At 39.7% G+C, this 16,852-nt stretch overlaps 19 non-coding genes across 19 annotated transcripts; all 19 read right to left on the bottom strand.

Annotated features, from left to right (window-relative positions):
- Positions 1–27: 27 nt before the first annotated feature.
- trnat-ugu (transfer RNA threonine (anticodon UGU)) lies at positions 28–99 on the bottom strand. The gene has a single exon. It is a non-coding gene; the product is annotated as a tRNA-Thr (tRNA).
- Positions 100–632: 533 nt separating this feature from the next.
- trnaa-cgc (transfer RNA alanine (anticodon CGC)) lies at positions 633–704 on the bottom strand. The gene has a single exon. It is a non-coding gene; the product is annotated as a tRNA-Ala (tRNA).
- Positions 705–1,328: 624 nt separating this feature from the next.
- Positions 1,329–1,400, bottom strand: trnat-ugu (transfer RNA threonine (anticodon UGU)). Its single transcript has one exon. It is a non-coding gene; the product is annotated as a tRNA-Thr (tRNA).
- Positions 1,401–1,935: 535 nt separating this feature from the next.
- Positions 1,936–2,007, bottom strand: trnaa-ugc (transfer RNA alanine (anticodon UGC)). The gene has a single exon. It is a non-coding gene; the product is annotated as a tRNA-Ala (tRNA).
- Positions 2,008–3,413: 1,406 nt separating this feature from the next.
- Positions 3,414–3,485, bottom strand: trnat-ugu (transfer RNA threonine (anticodon UGU)). The gene has a single exon. It is a non-coding gene; the product is annotated as a tRNA-Thr (tRNA).
- Positions 3,486–4,020: 535 nt separating this feature from the next.
- On the bottom strand, positions 4,021–4,092 carry trnaa-cgc (transfer RNA alanine (anticodon CGC)). The gene has a single exon. It is a non-coding gene; the product is annotated as a tRNA-Ala (tRNA).
- Positions 4,093–5,414: 1,322 nt separating this feature from the next.
- Positions 5,415–5,486, bottom strand: trnat-ugu (transfer RNA threonine (anticodon UGU)). The gene has a single exon. It is a non-coding gene; the product is annotated as a tRNA-Thr (tRNA).
- Positions 5,487–5,614: 128 nt separating this feature from the next.
- On the bottom strand, positions 5,615–5,686 carry trnat-ugu (transfer RNA threonine (anticodon UGU)). The gene has a single exon. It is a non-coding gene; the product is annotated as a tRNA-Thr (tRNA).
- A 535-nt stretch (positions 5,687–6,221) lies between these two features.
- trnaa-cgc (transfer RNA alanine (anticodon CGC)) lies at positions 6,222–6,293 on the bottom strand. Its single transcript has one exon. It is a non-coding gene; the product is annotated as a tRNA-Ala (tRNA).
- A 624-nt stretch (positions 6,294–6,917) lies between these two features.
- On the bottom strand, positions 6,918–6,989 carry trnat-ugu (transfer RNA threonine (anticodon UGU)). The gene has a single exon. It is a non-coding gene; the product is annotated as a tRNA-Thr (tRNA).
- Positions 6,990–7,524: 535 nt separating this feature from the next.
- On the bottom strand, positions 7,525–7,596 carry trnaa-cgc (transfer RNA alanine (anticodon CGC)). The gene has a single exon. It is a non-coding gene; the product is annotated as a tRNA-Ala (tRNA).
- Positions 7,597–9,002: 1,406 nt separating this feature from the next.
- Positions 9,003–9,074, bottom strand: trnat-ugu (transfer RNA threonine (anticodon UGU)). The gene has a single exon. It is a non-coding gene; the product is annotated as a tRNA-Thr (tRNA).
- Positions 9,075–9,609: 535 nt separating this feature from the next.
- On the bottom strand, positions 9,610–9,681 carry trnaa-cgc (transfer RNA alanine (anticodon CGC)). The gene has a single exon. It is a non-coding gene; the product is annotated as a tRNA-Ala (tRNA).
- Positions 9,682–11,087: 1,406 nt separating this feature from the next.
- trnat-ugu (transfer RNA threonine (anticodon UGU)) lies at positions 11,088–11,159 on the bottom strand. Its single transcript has one exon. It is a non-coding gene; the product is annotated as a tRNA-Thr (tRNA).
- A 535-nt stretch (positions 11,160–11,694) lies between these two features.
- Positions 11,695–11,766, bottom strand: trnaa-cgc (transfer RNA alanine (anticodon CGC)). The gene has a single exon. It is a non-coding gene; the product is annotated as a tRNA-Ala (tRNA).
- Positions 11,767–13,171: 1,405 nt separating this feature from the next.
- On the bottom strand, positions 13,172–13,243 carry trnat-ugu (transfer RNA threonine (anticodon UGU)). The gene has a single exon. It is a non-coding gene; the product is annotated as a tRNA-Thr (tRNA).
- A 535-nt stretch (positions 13,244–13,778) lies between these two features.
- Positions 13,779–13,850, bottom strand: trnaa-cgc (transfer RNA alanine (anticodon CGC)). The gene has a single exon. It is a non-coding gene; the product is annotated as a tRNA-Ala (tRNA).
- A 1,405-nt stretch (positions 13,851–15,255) lies between these two features.
- On the bottom strand, positions 15,256–15,327 carry trnat-ugu (transfer RNA threonine (anticodon UGU)). The gene has a single exon. It is a non-coding gene; the product is annotated as a tRNA-Thr (tRNA).
- Positions 15,328–15,862: 535 nt separating this feature from the next.
- trnaa-cgc (transfer RNA alanine (anticodon CGC)) lies at positions 15,863–15,934 on the bottom strand. Its single transcript has one exon. It is a non-coding gene; the product is annotated as a tRNA-Ala (tRNA).
- Positions 15,935–16,852: the final 918 nt, after the last annotated feature.

The raw sequence follows: 16,852 nt of genomic DNA, 5'->3' as shown, positions 1-16,852 counted from the left end.
TCCCATGTTACCAGCTATCTTTCAGTAAGGCACGGATGGGATTTGAACCCATGATCTTCGGTTTACAAGACCGACGCCTTACCACTTGGCCACCATGCCACTCTATACTGCAAGATATTTATCAATATTCTGGAAAGTAGTAGTTGTGTAATGTGAATTTGGCACACAAATAACATCTGTTTCCTGTGAGAATTTCAACATTCTGGAAAGTAGGAGTTGTGTAATGTGAATTTGGCACACAAATACTCAGTGGAGAACCTTGGGATTGAACCAAGTACTAAAATAGCATGCACTCCCCCTCTGAGCTTCGATCCAATTTTATTTGCAGATAAAATGCAATATTAATACAATGTACGTTTTATATACACCACTCCATTGAAACTACAATGAAATGATAGCAGCAATTCTAAATACACGCAAGTATGGACAGTCATCTAACCCATGAACTTCAGTTTTTGAAAATGATGCAATTGAAGTTGGCAACCATGCCACTTCTGTTACATAAATGTACGAACAGGGATTGAACACATGTTCTTCAGATTACAAGAGCAAATTATTTAGCATGTCTCTGTTTCCTGCTGAGAATTTCAACATTCTGTAAAGTAGGAGATGGGCCACTGCAAAAATTTGAATGGAGAAGCTGGGGATTGAACCCAGGACCTCATACATGCGAAGCATGCGCTCTACCACTGAGCTACATCCCCTTTCTGGGAAAGAAATGGTTTTTTCTTATTTTTTTAAATTTCACCTATAATTAATCAGGTAAGCTAGTTGAGAACAAGTTTTCATATTCAACTGCGACCTGGCCAAGATAAAGCAAAGCAGCGCAACACAAACAACAACACAGAGTTACAGATGGAATAAACAAGCGTACAGTCAATAACACAATAGAAGAAAAAAAGAAAGTCTATATACAGTGCGTGCAAATGGAGGTAAGGCAAGAAATAGGCCATAGTAGCGAAGTATTTACAATTTAGCAAATTAACACTGAAAGTATAGCTTCCATAAACGTCGAACAAGGCTTGAACCCAGGATTGAACCCATGTGCTTCAGTTTACAAAAACAGATGACTTAGCACATCTATTTCCTTCTTAAAATGTCAACATTCTGGAAAGTAGAGTTGTGCAAAAGCTCATTTCACAACTAAATATACTCATCAGAAAATTTGGGGATTAACTTCAGAGCGCATGCATTTCAAGTATTAGCTCTACCGTAGAGGCACATCCCCTTACTATATAATAGCAGGGTTGCCATTTTGAGAACTTTTTTTTCTTCTTCAAAGTCCTCCAGTGAAAGAACCTTCCCATGTTACCAGCTATCTTTCAGTAAGGCACGGATGGGATTTGAACCCATGATCTTCGGTTTACAAGACCGACGCCTTACCACTTGGCCACCATGCCACTCTATACTGCAAGATATTTATCAATATTCTGGAAAGTAGTAGTTGTGTAATGTGAATTTGGCACACAAATAACATCTCTGTTTCCTGTGAGAATTTCAACATTCTGGAAAGTAGGAGTTGTGTAATGTGAATTTGGCACACAAATACTCAGTGGAGAACCTTGGGATTGAACCAAGTACTAAAATAGCATGCACTCCCCCTCTGAGCTTCGATCCAATTTTATTTGCAGATAAAATGCAATATTAATACAATGTACGTTTTATATACACCACTCCATTGAAACTACAATGAAATGATAGCAGCAATTCTAAATACACGCAAGTATGGACAGTCATCTAACCCATGAACTTCAGTTTTTGAAAATGATGCAATTGAAGTTGGCAACCATGCCACTTCTGTTACATAAATGTACGAACAGGGATTGAACACATGTTCTTCAGATTACAAGAGCAAATTATTTAGCACGTCTCTGTTTCCTGCTGAGAATTTCAACATTCTGGAAAGTAGGAGATGGGCCATTGCAAAAATTTGAATGGAGAAGCTGGGGATTGAACCCAGGACCTCATACATGCAAAGCATGCGCTCTACCACTGAGCTACATCCCCTTTCTGGGAAAGAAATGGTTTTTTCTTATTTTTTTACATTTCACCTATAATTAATCAGGTAAGCTAGTTGAGAACAAGTTTTCATATTCAACTGCGACCTGGCCAAGATAAAGCAAAGCAGCGCAACACAAACAACAACACAGAGTTACAGATGGAATAAACAAGCGTACAGTCAATAACACAATAGAAGAAAAAAAAGAAAGTCAATATACAGTGCGTGCAAATGGAGGTAAGGCAAGAAATAGGCCATAGTAGCGAAGTATTTACAATTTAGCAAATTAACACTGGAGTGATAGATGAGCAGATGATGATGTGCAAGTAGAAATACTGGTGTGCAAAGAGCAGAAAGTATATTAAAACAATATGGGGATGAGGTAGGTAGATTGGGTGGGCTATTTACAGATGGGCTTTGTACAGCTGCAGCGATCAGTTAGCTGCTCAGATAGCCGATGTTTAAAGTTAGCAGTGTTGCCAACACCTCAGTAAGGAAAGTAGCTATTGGCTGTCCTAAAAGTCACTAGAAGTTGCTAAATGATGTCATCACCTAATTTGCATAATTGTCCATGTGCATGTAATTGTGATGGACACTGTAGGAGTGAGGAATAACATTGTGGAAGAGACAAAAAGTGAGTAAAATGAAAATGTCTGCAAGTATTCAGAGGGGTCTGAATACTTGCTAAATACAGCGACTAAGTCGCTAAGTTGGCAACACTGAAAGTTAGTGAGGGAAATATGTCTCCAGCTTCAGCGATTTTTGCAATTCGTTCCAGTCATTGTCAGCAGAGAACTGGAAGGAAAGGCGGCCAAAGGAGGTGTTGGCTTTGGGGATGACCAGTGAGATATACCTGCTGGAACGCGTGCTAAGGGTGGGTGTTGTTATCGTGACCAGTGAGCTGAGATAAGGCGGAGCTTTACCTAGCATAGACTAAAAAGATGACCTGGAACCAGTGGGTCTGGCGACGAATATGTAGCGAGGGCCAGCCGACTAGAGCATACAGGTCGTAGTGGCCATATCAATACAATAGACCCTTTCTTTACACTGTTCTAATGAAAGTACATTTCCATAATATCATCTAGCTTCCATAAACGTCGAACAAGGCTTGAACCCAGGATTGAACCCATGTGCTTCAGTTTACAAAAACAGATGACTTAGCACATCTATTTCCTTCTTAAAATGTCAACATTCTGGAAAGTAGAGTTGTGCAAAAGCTCATTTCACAACTAAATATACTCATCAGAAAATTTGGGGATTAACTTCAGAGCGCATGCATTTCAAGTATTAGCTCTACCGTAGAGGCACATCCCCTTACTATATAATAGCAGGGTTGCCATTTTGAGAACTTTTTTTTCTTCTTCAAAGTCCTCCAGTGAAAGAACCTTCCCATGTTACCAGCTATCTTTCAGTAAGGCACGGATGGGATTTGAACCCATGATCTTCGGTTTACAAGACCGACGCCTTACCACTTGGCCACCATGCCACTCTATACTGCAAGATATTTATCAATATTCTGGAAAGTAGTAGTTGTGTAATGTGAATTTGGCACACAAATAACATCTCTGTTTCCTGTGAGAATTTCAACATTCTGGAAAGTAGGAGTTGTGTAATGTGAATTTGGCACACAAATACTCAGTGGAGAACCTTGGGATTGAACCAAGTACTAAAATAGCATGCACTCCCCCTCTGAGCTTCGATCCAATTTTATTTGCAGATAAAATGCAATATTAATACAATGTACGTTTTATATACACCACTCCATTGAAACTACAATGAAATGATAGCAGCAATTCTAAATACACGCAAGTATGGACAGTCATCTAACCCATGAACTTCAGTTTTTGAAAATGATGCAATTGAAGTTGGCAACCATGCCACTTCTGTTACATAAATGTACGAACAGGGATTGAACACATGTTCTTCAGATTACAAGAGCAAATTATTTAGCATGTCTCTGTTTCCTGCTGAGAATTTCAACATTCTGTAAAGTAGGAGATGGGCCACTGCAAAAATTTGAATGGAGAAGCTGGGGATTGAACCCAGGACCTCATACATGCGTAGCATGCGCTCTACCACTGAGCTACATCCCCTTTCTGGGAAAGAAATGGTTTTTTCTTATTTTTTTAAATTTCACCTATAATTAATCAGGTAAGCTAGTTGAGAACAAGTTTTCATATTCAACTGCGACCTGGCCAAGATAAAGCAAAGCAGCGCAACACAAACAACAACACAGAGTTACAGATGGAATAAACAAGCGTACAGTCAATAACACAATAGAAGAAAAAAAAGAAAGTCTATATACAGTGCGTGCAAATGGAGGTAAGGCAAGAAATAGGCCATAGTAGCGAAGTATTTACAATTTAGCAAATTAACACTGAAAGTATAGCTTCCATAAACGTCGAACAAGGCTTGAACCCAGGATTGAACCCATGTGCTTCAGTTTACAAAAACAGATGACTTAGCACATCTATTTCCTTCTTAAAATGTCAACATTCTGGAAAGTAGAGTTGTGCAAAAGCTCATTTCACAACTAAATATACTCATCAGAAAATTTGGGGATTAACTTCAGAGAGCATGCATTTCAAGTATTAGCTCTACCGTAGAGGCACATCCCCTTACTATATAATAGCAGGGTTGCCATTTTGAGAACTTTTTTTTCTTCTTCAAAGTCCTCCAGTGAAAGAACCTTCCCATGTTACCAGCTATCTTTCAGTAAGGCACGGATGGGATTTGAACCCAGGACCTCATACATGCGAAGCATGCACTCTACCACTGAGCTACATCCCCTTTCTGGGAAAGAAATGGTTTTTTCTTATTTTTTTAAATTTCACCTATAATTAATCAGGTAAGCTAGTTGAGAACAAGTTTTCATATTCAACTGCGACCTGGCCAAGATAAAGCAAAGCAGCGCAACACAAACAACAACACAGAGTTACAGATGGAATAAACAAGCGTACAGTCAATAACACAATAGAAGAAAAAAAAGAAAGTCTATATACAGTGCGTGCAAATGGAGGTAAGGCAAGAAATAGGCCATAGTAGCGAAGTATTTACAATTTAGCAAATTAACACTGAAAGTATAGCTTCCATAAACGTCGAACAAGGCTTGAACCCAGGATTGAACCCATGTGCTTCAGTTTACAAAAACAGATGACTTAGCACATCTATTTCCTTCTTAAAATGTCAACATTCTGGAAAGTAGAGTTGTGCAAAAGCTCATTTCACAACTAAATATACTCATCAGAAAATTTGGGGATTAACTTCAGAGAGCATGCATTTCAAGTATTAGCTCTACCGTAGAGGCACATCCCCTTACTATATAATAACAGGGTTGCCATTTTGAGAACTTTTTTTTCTTCTTCAAAGTCCTCCAGTGAAAGAACCTTCCCATGTTACCAGCTATCTTTCAGTAAGGCACGGATGGGATTTGAACCCATGATCTTCGGTTTACAAGACCGACGCCTTACCACTTGGCCACCATGCCACTCTATACTGCAAGATATTTATCAATATTCTGGAAAGTAGTAGTTGTGTAATGTGAATTTGGCACACAAATAACATCAAAGTCCTCCAGTGAAAGAACCTTCCCATGTTACCAGCTATCTTTCAGTAAGGCACGGATGGGATTTGAACCCATGATCTTCGGTTTACAAGACCGACGCCTTACCACTTGGCCACCATGCCACTCTATACTGCAAGATATTTATCAATATTCTGGAAAGTAGTAGTTGTGTAATGTGAATTTGGCACACAAATAACATCTCTGTTTCCTGTGAGAATTTCAACATTCTGGAAAGTAGGAGTTGTGTAATGTGAATTTGGCACACAAATACTCAGTGGAGAACCTTGGGATTGAACCAAGTACTAAAATAGCATGCACTCCCCCTCTGAGCTTCGATCCAATTTTATTTGCAGATAAAATGCAATATTAATACAATGTACGTTTTATATACACCACTCCATTGAAACTACAATGAAATGATAGCAGCAATTCTAAATACACGCAAGTATGGACAGTCATCTAACCCATGAACTTCAGTTTTTGAAAATGATGCAATTGAAGTTGGCAACCATGCCACTTCTGTTACATAAATGTACGAACAGGGATTGAACACATGTTCTTCAGATTACAAGAGCAAATTATTTAGCATGTCTCTGTTTCCTGCTGAGAATTTCAACATTCTGTAAAGTAGGAGATGGGCCACTGCAAAAATTTGAATGGAGAAGCTGGGGATTGAACCCAGGACCTCATACATGCGAAGCATGCGCTCTACCACTGAGCTACATCCCCTTTCTGGGAAAGAAATGGTTTTTTCTTATTTTTTTAAATTTCACCTATAATTAATCAGGTAAGCTAGTTGAGAACAAGTTTTCATATTCAACTGCGACCTGGCCAAGATAAAGCAAAGCAGCGCAACACAAACAACAACACAGAGTTACAGATGGAATAAACAAGCGTACAGTCAATAACACAATAGAAGAAAAAAAGAAAGTCTATATACAGTGCGTGCAAATGGAGGTAAGGCAAGAAATAGGCCATAGTAGCGAAGTATTTACAATTTAGCAAATTAACACTGAAAGTATAGCTTCCATAAACGTCGAACAAGGCTTGAACCCAGGATTGAACCCATGTGCTTCAGTTTACAAAAACAGATGACTTAGCACATCTATTTCCTTCTTAAAATGTCAACATTCTGGAAAGTAGAGTTGTGCAAAAGCTCATTTCACAACTAAATATACTCATCAGAAAATTTGGGGATTAACTTCAGAGCGCATGCATTTCAAGTATTAGCTCTACCGTAGAGGCACATCCCCTTACTATATAATAGCAGGGTTGCCATTTTGAGAACTTTTTTTTCTTCTTCAAAGTCCTCCAGTGAAAGAACCTTCCCATGTTACCAGCTATCTTTCAGTAAGGCACGGATGGGATTTGAACCCATGATCTTCGGTTTACAAGACCGACGCCTTACCACTTGGCCACCATGCCACTCTATACTGCAAGATATTTATCAATATTCTGGAAAGTAGTAGTTGTGTAATGTGAATTTGGCACACAAATAACATCTCTGTTTCCTGTGAGAATTTCAACATTCTGGAAAGTAGGAGTTGTGTAATGTGAATTTGGCACACAAATACTCAGTGGAGAACCTTGGGATTGAACCAAGTACTAAAATAGCATGCACTCCCCCTCTGAGCTTCGATCCAATTTTATTTGCAGATAAAATGCAATATTAATACAATGTACGTTTTATATACACCACTCCATTGAAACTACAATGAAATGATAGCAGCAATTCTAAATACACGCAAGTATGGACAGTCATCTAACCCATGAACTTCAGTTTTTGAAAATGATGCAATTGAAGTTGGCAACCATGCCACTTCTGTTACATAAATGTACGAACAGGGATTGAACACATGTTCTTCAGATTACAAGAGCAAATTATTTAGCACGTCTCTGTTTCCTGCTGAGAATTTCAACATTCTGGAAAGTAGGAGATGGGCCATTGCAAAAATTTGAATGGAGAAGCTGGGGATTGAACCCAGGACCTCATACATGCGAAGCATGCGCTCTACCACTGAGCTACATCCCCTTTCTGGGAAAGAAATGGTTTTTTCTTATTTTTTTACATTTCACCTATAATTAATCAGGTAAGCTAGTTGAGAACAAGTTTTCATATTCAACTGCGACCTGGCCAAGATAAAGCAAAGCAGCGCAACACAAACAACAACACAGAGTTACAGATGGAATAAACAAGCGTACAGTCAATAACACAATAGAAGAAAAAAAAGAAAGTCTATATACAGTGCGTGCAAATGGAGGTAAGGCAAGAAATAGGCCATAGTAGCGAAGTATTTACAATTTAGCAAATTAACACTGGAGTGATAGATGAGCAGATGATGATGTGCAAGTAGAAATACTGGTGTGCAAAGAGCAGAAAGTATATTAAAACAATATGGGGATGAGGTAGGTAGATTGGGTGGGCTATTTACAGATGGGCTTTGTACAGCTGCAGCGATCAGTTAGCTGCTCAGATAGCCGATGTTTAAAGTTAGCAGTGTTGCCAACACCTCAGTAAGGAAAGTAGCTATTGGCTGTCCTAAAAGTCACTAGAAGTTGCTAAATGATGTCATCACCTAATTTGCATAATTGTCCATGTGCATGTAATTGTGATGGACACTGTAGGAGTGAGGAATAACATTGTGGAAGAGACAAAAAGTGAGTAAAATGAAAATGTCTGCAAGTATTCAGAGGGGTCTGAATACTTGCTAAATACAGCGACTAAGTCGCTAAGTTGGCAACACTGAAAGTTAGTGAGGGAAATATGTCTCCAGCTTCAGCGATTTTTGCAATTCGTTCCAGTCATTGTCAGCAGAGAACTGGAAGGAAAGGCGGCCAAAGGAGGTGTTGGCTTTGGGGATGACCAGTGAGATATACCTGCTGGAACGCGTGCTACGGGTGGGTGTTGTTATCGTGACCAGTGAGCTGAGATAAGGCGGAGCTTTACCTAGCATAGACTAAAAAGATGACCTGGAACCAGTGGGTCTGGCGACGAATATGTAGCGAGGGCCAGCCGACTAGAGCATACAGGTCGTAGTGGCCATATCAATACAATTGACCCTTTCTTTACACTGTTCTAATGAAAGTACATTTCCATAATATCATCTAGCTTCCATAAACGTCGAACAAGGCTTGAACCCAGGATTGAACCCATGTGCTTCAGTTTACAAAAACAGATGACTTAGCACATCTATTTCCTTCTTAAAATGTCAACATTCTGGAAAGTAGAGTTGTGCAAAAGCTCATTTCACAACTAAATATACTCATCAGAAAATTTGGGGATTAACTTCAGAGCGCATGCATTTCAAGTATTAGCTCTACCGTAGAGGTACATCCCCTTACTATATAATAGCAGGGTTGCCATTTTGAGAACTTTTTTTTCTTCTTCAAAGTCCTCCAGTGAAAGAACCTTCCCATGGTACCAGCTATCTTTCAGTAAGGCACGGATGGGATTTGAACCCATGATCTTCGGTTTACAAGACCGACGCCTTACCGCTTGGCCACCATGCCACTCTATGCTGCAAGATATTTATCAATATTCTGGAAAGTAGTAGTTGTGTAATGTGAATTTGGCACACAAATAACATCTCTGTTTCCTGTGAGAATTTCAACATTCTGGAAAGTAGGAGTTGTGTAATGTGAATTTGGCACACAAATACTCAGTGGAGAACCTTGGGATTGAACCAAGTACTAAAATAGCATGCACTCCCCCTCTGAGCTTCGATCCAATTTTATTTGCAGATAAAATGCAATATTAATACAATGTACTTTTTATATACACCACTCCATTGAAACTACAATGAAATGATAGCAGCAATTCTAAATACACGCAAGTATGGACAGTCATCTAACCCATGAACTTCAGTTTTTGAAAATGATGCAATTGAAGTTGGCAACCATGCCACTTCTGTTACATAAATGTACGAACAGGGATTGAACACATGTTCTTCAGATTACAAGAGCAAATTATTTAGCACGTCTCTGTTTCCTGCTGAGAATTTCAACATTCTGGAAAGTAGGAGATGGGCCATTGCAAAAATTTGAATGGAGAAGCTGGGGATTGAACCCAGGACCTCATACATGCGAAGCATGCGCTCTACCACTGAGCTACATCCCCTTTCTGGGAAAGAAATGGTTTTTTCTTATTTTTTTACATTTCACCTATAATTAATCAGGTAAGCTAGTTGAGAACAAGTTTTCATATTCAACTGCGACCTGGCCAAGATAAAGCAAAGCAGCGCAACACAAACAACAACACAGAGTTACAGATGGAATAAACAAGCGTACAGTCAATAACACAATAGAAGAAAAAAAAGAAAGTCTATATACAGTGCGTGCAAATGGAGGTAAGGCAAGAAATAGGCCATAGTAGCGAAGTATTTACAATTTAGCAAATTAACACTGGAGTGATAGATGAGCAGATGATGATGTGCAAGTAGAAATACTGGTGTGCAAAGAGCAGAAAGTATATTAAAACAATATGGGGATGAGGTAGGTAGATTGGGTGGGCTATTTACAGATGGGCTTTGTACAGCTGCAGCGATCAGTTAGCTGCTCAGATAGCCGATGTTTAAAGTTAGCAGTGTTGCCAACACCTCAGTAAGGAAAGTAGCTATTGGCTGTCCTAAAAGTCACTAGAAGTTGCTAAATGATGTCATCACCTAATTTGCATAATTGTCCATGTGCATGTAATTGTGATGGACACTGTAGGAGTGAGGAATAACATTGTGGAAGAGACAAAAAGTGAGTAAAATGAAAATGTCTGCAAGTATTCAGAGGGGTCTGAATACTTGCTAAATACAGCGACTAAGTCGCTAAGTTGGCAACACTGAAAGTTAGTGAGGGAAATATGTCTCCAGCTTCAGCGATTTTTGCAATTCGTTCCAGTCATTGTCAGCAGAGAACTGGAAGGAAAGGCGGCCAAAGGAGGTGTTGGCTTTGGGGATGACCAGTGAGATATACCTGCTGGAACGCGTGCTACGGGTGGGTGTTGTTATCGTGACCAGTGAGCTGAGATAAGGCGGAGCTTTACCTAGCATAGACTAAAAAGATGACCTGGAACCAGTGGGTCTGGCGACGAATATGTAGCGAGGGCCAGCCGACTAGAGCATACAGGTCGTAGTGGCCATATCAATACAATTGACCCTTTCTTTACACTGTTCTAATGAAAGTACATTTCCATAATATCATCTAGCTTCCATAAACGTCGAACAAGGCTTGAACCCAGGATTGAACCCATGTGCTTCAGTTTACAAAAACAGATGACTTAGCACATCTATTTCCTTCTTAAAATGTCAACATTCTGGAAAGTAGAGTTGTGCAAAAGCTCATTTCACAACTAAATATACTCATCAGAAAATTTGGGGATTAACTTCAGAGCGCATGCATTTCAAGTATTAGCTCTACCGTAGAGGTACATCCCCTTACTATATAATAGCAGGGTTGCCATTTTGAGAACTTTTTTTTCTTCTTCAAAGTCCTCCAGTGAAAGAACCTTCCCATGGTACCAGCTATCTTTCAGTAAGGCACGGATGGGATTTGAACCCATGATCTTCGGTTTACAAGACCGACGCCTTACCGCTTGGCCACCATGCCACTCTATGCTGCAAGATATTTATCAATATTCTGGAAAGTAGTAGTTGTGTAATGTGAATTTGGCACACAAATAACATCTCTGTTTCCTGTGAGAATTTCAACATTCTGGAAAGTAGGAGTTGTGTAATGTGAATTTGGCACACAAATACTCAGTGGAGAACCTTGGGATTGAACCAAGTACTAAAATAGCATGCACTCCCCCTCTGAGCTTCGATCCAATTTTATTTGCAGATAAAATGCAATATTAATACAATGTACTTTTTATATACACCACTCCATTGAAACTACAATGAAATGATAGCAGCAATTCTAAATACACGCAAGTATGGACAGTCATCTAACCCATGAACTTCAGTTTTTGAAAATGATGCAATTGAAGTTGGCAACCATGCCACTTCTGTTACATAAATGTACGAACAGGGATTGAACACATGTTCTTCAGATTACAAGAGCAAATTATTTAGCACGTCTCTGTTTCCTGCTGAGAATTTCAACATTCTGGAAAGTAGGAGATGGGCCATTGCAAAAATTTGAATGGAGAAGCTGGGGATTGAACCCAGGACCTCATACATGCGAAGCATGCGCTCTACCACTGAGCTACATCCCCTTTCTGGGAAAGAAATGGTTTTTTCTTATTTTTTTACATTTCACCTATAATTAATCAGGTAAGCTAGTTGAGAACAAGTTTTCATATTCAACTGCGACCTGGCCAAGATAAAGCAAAGCAGCGCAACACAAACAACAACACAGAGTTACAGATGGAATAAACAAGCGTACAGTCAATAACACAATAGAAGAAAAAAAAGAAAGTCTATATACAGTGCGTGCAAATGGAGGTAAGGCAAGAAATAGGCCATAGTAGCGAAGTATTTACAATTTAGCAAATTAACACTGGAGTGATAGATGAGCAGATGATGATGTGCAAGTAGAAATACTGGTGTGCAAAGAGCAGAAAGTATATTAAAACAATATGGGGATGAGGTAGGTAGATTGGGTGGGCTATTTACAGATGGGCTTTGTACAGCTGCAGCGATCAGTTAGCTGCTCAGATAGCCGATGTTTAAAGTTAGCAGTGTTGCCAACACCTCAGTAAGGAAAGTAGCTATTGGCTGTCCTAAAAGTCACTAGAAGTTGCTAAATGATGTCATCACCTAATTTGCATAATTGTCCATGTGCATGTAATTGTGATGGACACTGTAGGAGTGAGGAATAACATTGTGGAAGAGACAAAAAGTGAGTAAAATGAAAATGTCTGCAAGTATTCAGAGGGGTCTGAATACTTGCTAAATACAGCGACTAAGTCGCTAAGTTGGCAACACTGAAAGTTAGTGAGGGAAATATGTCTCCAGCTTCAGCGATTTTTGCAATTCGTTCCAGTCATTGTCAGCAGAGAACTGGAAGGAAAGGCGGCCAAAGGAGGTGTTGGCTTTGGGGATGACCAGTGAGATATACCTGCTGGAACGCGTGCTACGGGTGGGTGTTGTTATCGTGACCAGTGAGCTGAGATAAGGCGGAGCTTTACCTAGCATAGACTAAAAAGATGACCTGGAACCAGTGGGTCTGGCGACGAATATGTAGCGAGGGCCAGCCGACTAGAGCATACAGGTCGTAGTGGCCATATCAATACAATTGACCCTTTCTTTACACTGTTCTAATGAAAGTACATTTCCATAATATCATCTAGCTTCCATAAACGTCGAACAAGGCTTGAACCCAGGATTGAACCCATGTGCTTCAGTTTACAAAAACAGATGACTTAGCACATCTATTTCCTTCTTAAAATGTCAACATTCTGGAAAGTAGAGTTGTGCAAAAGCTAATTTCACAACTAAATATACTCATCAGAAAATTTGGGGATTAACTTCAGAGCGCATGCATTTCAAGTATTAGCTCTACCGTAGAGGTACATCCCCTTACTATATAATAGCAGGGTTGCCATTTTGAGAACTTTTTTTTTTCTTCAAAGTCCTCCAGTGAAAGAACCTTCCCATGGTACCAGCTATCTTTCAGTAAGGCACAGATGGGATTTGAACCCATGATCTTCGGTTTACAAGACCGACGCCTTACCGCTTGGCCACCATGCCACTCTATACTGCAAGATATTTATCAATATTCTGGAAAGTAGTAGTTGTGTAATGTGAATTTGGCACACAAATAACATCTCTGTTTCCTGTGAGAATTTCAACATTCTGGAAAGTAGGAGTTGTGTAATGTGAATTTGGCACACAAATACTCAGTGGAGAACCTTGGGATTGAACCAAGTACTAAAATAGCATGCACTCCCCCTCTGAGCTTCGATCCAATTTTATTTGCAGATAAAATGCAATATTAATACAATGTACTTTTTATATACACCACTCCATTGAAACTACAATGAAATGATAGCAGCAATTCTAAATACACGCAAGTATGGACAGTCATCTAACCCATGAACTTCAGTTTTTGAAAATGATGCAATTGAAGTTGGCAACCATGCCACTTCTGTTACATAAATGTACGAACAGGGATTGAACACATGTTCTTCAGATTACAAGAGCAAATTATTTAGCACGTCTCTGTTTCCTGCTGAGAATTTCAACATTCTGGAAAGTAGGAGATGGGCCATTGCAAAAATTTGAATGGAGAAGCTGGGGATTGAACCCAGGACCTCATACATGCGAAGCATGCGCTCTACCACTGAGCTACATCCCCTTTCTGGGAAAGAAATGGTTTTTTCTTATTTTTTTACATTTCACCTATAATTAATCAGGTAAGCTAGTTGAGAACAAGTTTTCATATTCAACTGCGACCTGGCCAAGATAAAGCAAAGCAGCGCAACACAAACAACAACACAGAGTTACAGATGGAATAAACAAGCGTACAGTCAATAACACAATAGAAGAAAAAAAAGAAAGTCTATATACAGTGCGTGCAAATGGAGGTAAGGCAAGAAATAGGCCATAGTAGCGAAGTATTTACAATTTAGCAAATTAACACTGGAGTGATAGATGAGCAGATGATGATGTGCAAGTAGAAATACTGGTGTGCAAAGAGCAGAAAGTATATTAAAACAATATGGGGATGAGGTAGGTAGATTGGGTGGGCTATTTACAGATGGGCTTTGTACAGCTGCAGCGATCAGTTAGCTGCTCAGATAGCCGATGTTTAAAGTTAGCAGTGTTGCCAACACCTCAGTAAGGAAAGTAGCTATTGGCTGTCCTAAAAGTCACTAGAAGTTGCTAAATGATGTCATCACCTAATTTGCATAATTGTCCATGTGCATGTAATTGTGATGGACACTGTAGGAGTGAGGAATAACATTGTGGAAGAGACAAAAAGTGAGTAAAATGAAAATGTCTGCAAGTATTCAGAGGGGTCTGAATACTTGCTAAATACAGCGACTAAGTCGCTAAGTTGGCAACACTGAAAGTTAGTGAGGGAAATATGTCTCCAGCTTCAGCGATTTTTGCAATTCGTTCCAGTCATTGTCAGCAGAGAACTGGAAGGAAAGGCGGCCAAAGGAGGTGTTGGCTTTGGGGATGACCAGTGAGATATACCTGCTGGAACGCGTGCTACGGGTGGGTGTTGTTATCGTGACCAGTGAGCTGAGATAAGGCGGAGCTTTACCTAGCATAGACTAAAAAGATGACCTGGAACCAGTGGGTCTGGCGACGAATATGTAGCGAGGGCCAGCCGACTAGAGCATACAGGTCGTAGTGGCCATATCAATACAATTGACCCTTTCTTTACACTGTTCTAATGAAAGTACATTTCCATAATATCATCTAGCTTCCATAAACGTCGAACAAGGCTTGAACCCAGGATTGAACCCATGTGCTTCAGTTTACAAAAACAGATGACTTAGCACATCTATTTCCTTCTTAAAATGTCAACATTCTGGAAAGTAGAGTTGTGCAAAAGCTAATTTCACAACTAAATATACTCATCAGAAAATTTGGGGATTAACTTCAGAGCGCATGCATTTCAAGTATTAGCTCTACCGTAGAGGTACATCCCCTTACTATATAATAGCAGGGTTGCCATTTTGAGAACTTTTTTTCTTCTTCAAAGTCCTCCAGTGAAAGAACCTTCCCATGGTACCAGCTATCTTTCAGTAAGGCACGGATGGGATTTGAACCCATGATCTTCGGTTTACAAGACCGACGCCTTACCGCTTGGCCACCATGCCACTCTATACTGCAAGATATTTATCAATATTCTGGAAAGTAGTAGTTGTGTAATGTGAATTTGGCACACAAATAACATCTCTGTTTCCTGTGAGAATTTCAACATTCTGGAAAGTAGGAGTTGTGTAATGTGAATTTGGCACACAAATACTCAGTGGAGAACCTTGGGATTGAACCAAGTACTAAAATAGCATGCACTCCCCCTCTGAGCTTCGATCCAATTTTATTTGCAGATAAAATGCAATATTAATACAATGTACTTTTTATATACACCACTCCATTGAAACTACAATGAAATGATAGCAGCAATTCTAAATACACGCAAGTATGGACAGTCATCTAACCCATGAACTTCAGTTTTTGAAAATGATGCAATTGAAGTTGGCAACCATGCCACTTCTGTTACATAAATGTACGAACAGGGATTGAACACATGTTCTTCAGATTACAAGAGCAAATTATTTAGCACGTCTCTGTTTCCTGCTGAGAATTTCAACATTCTGGAAAGTAGGAGATGGGCCATTGCAAAAATTTGAATGGAGAAGCTGGGGATTGAACCCAGGACCTCATACATGCGAAGCATGCGCTCTACCACTGAGCTACATCCCCTTTCTGGGAAAGAAATGGTTTTTTCTTATTTTTTTACATTTCACCTATAATTAATCAGGTAAGCTAGTTGAGAACAAGTTTTCATATTCAACTGCGACCTGGCCAAGATAAAGCAAAGCAGCGCAACACAAACAACAACACAGAGTTACAGATGGAATAAACAAGCGTACAGTCAATAACACAATAGAAGAAAAAAAAGAAAGTCTATATACAGTGCGTGCAAATGGAGGTAAGGCAAGAAATAGGCCATAGTAGCGAAGTATTTACAATTTAGCAAATTAACACTGGAGTGATAGATGAGCAGATGATGATGTGCAAGTAGAAATACTGGTGTGCAAAGAGCAGAAAGTATATTAAAACAATATGGGGATGAGGTAGGTAGATTGGGTGGGCTATTTACAGATGGGCTTTGTACAGCTGCAGCGATCAGTTAGCTGCTCAGATAGCCGATGTTTAAAGTTAGCAGTGTTGCCAACACCTCAGTAAGGAAAGTAGCTATTGGCTGTCCTAAAAGTCACTAGAAGTTGCTAAATGATGTCATCACCTAATTTGCATAATTGTCCATGTGCATGTAATTGTGATGGACACTGTAGGAGTGAGGAATAACATTGTGGAAGAGACAAAAAGTGAGTAAAATGAAAATGTCTGCAAGTATTCAGAGGGGTCTGAATACTTGCTAAATACAGCGACTAAGTCGCTAAGTTGGCAACACTGAAAGTTAGTGAGGGAAATATGTCTCCAGCTTCAGCGATTTTTGCAATTCGTTCCAGTCATTGTCAGCAGAGAACTGGAAGGAAAGGCGGCCAAAGGAGGTGTTGGCTTTGGGGATGACCAGTGAGATATACCTGCTGGAACGCGTGCTAAGGGTGGGTGTTGTTATCGTGACCAGTGAGCTGAGATAAGGCGGAGCTTTACCTA

This window comes from Oncorhynchus kisutch, unplaced genomic scaffold, assembly GCF_002021735.2.
Source record: "Oncorhynchus kisutch isolate 150728-3 unplaced genomic scaffold, Okis_V2 scaffold3827, whole genome shotgun sequence".
Classification (NCBI taxonomy): Eukaryota; Metazoa; Chordata; class Actinopteri; order Salmoniformes; family Salmonidae; genus Oncorhynchus; species Oncorhynchus kisutch.
This window is presented reverse-complemented; position numbering and strand designations above follow the sequence as displayed.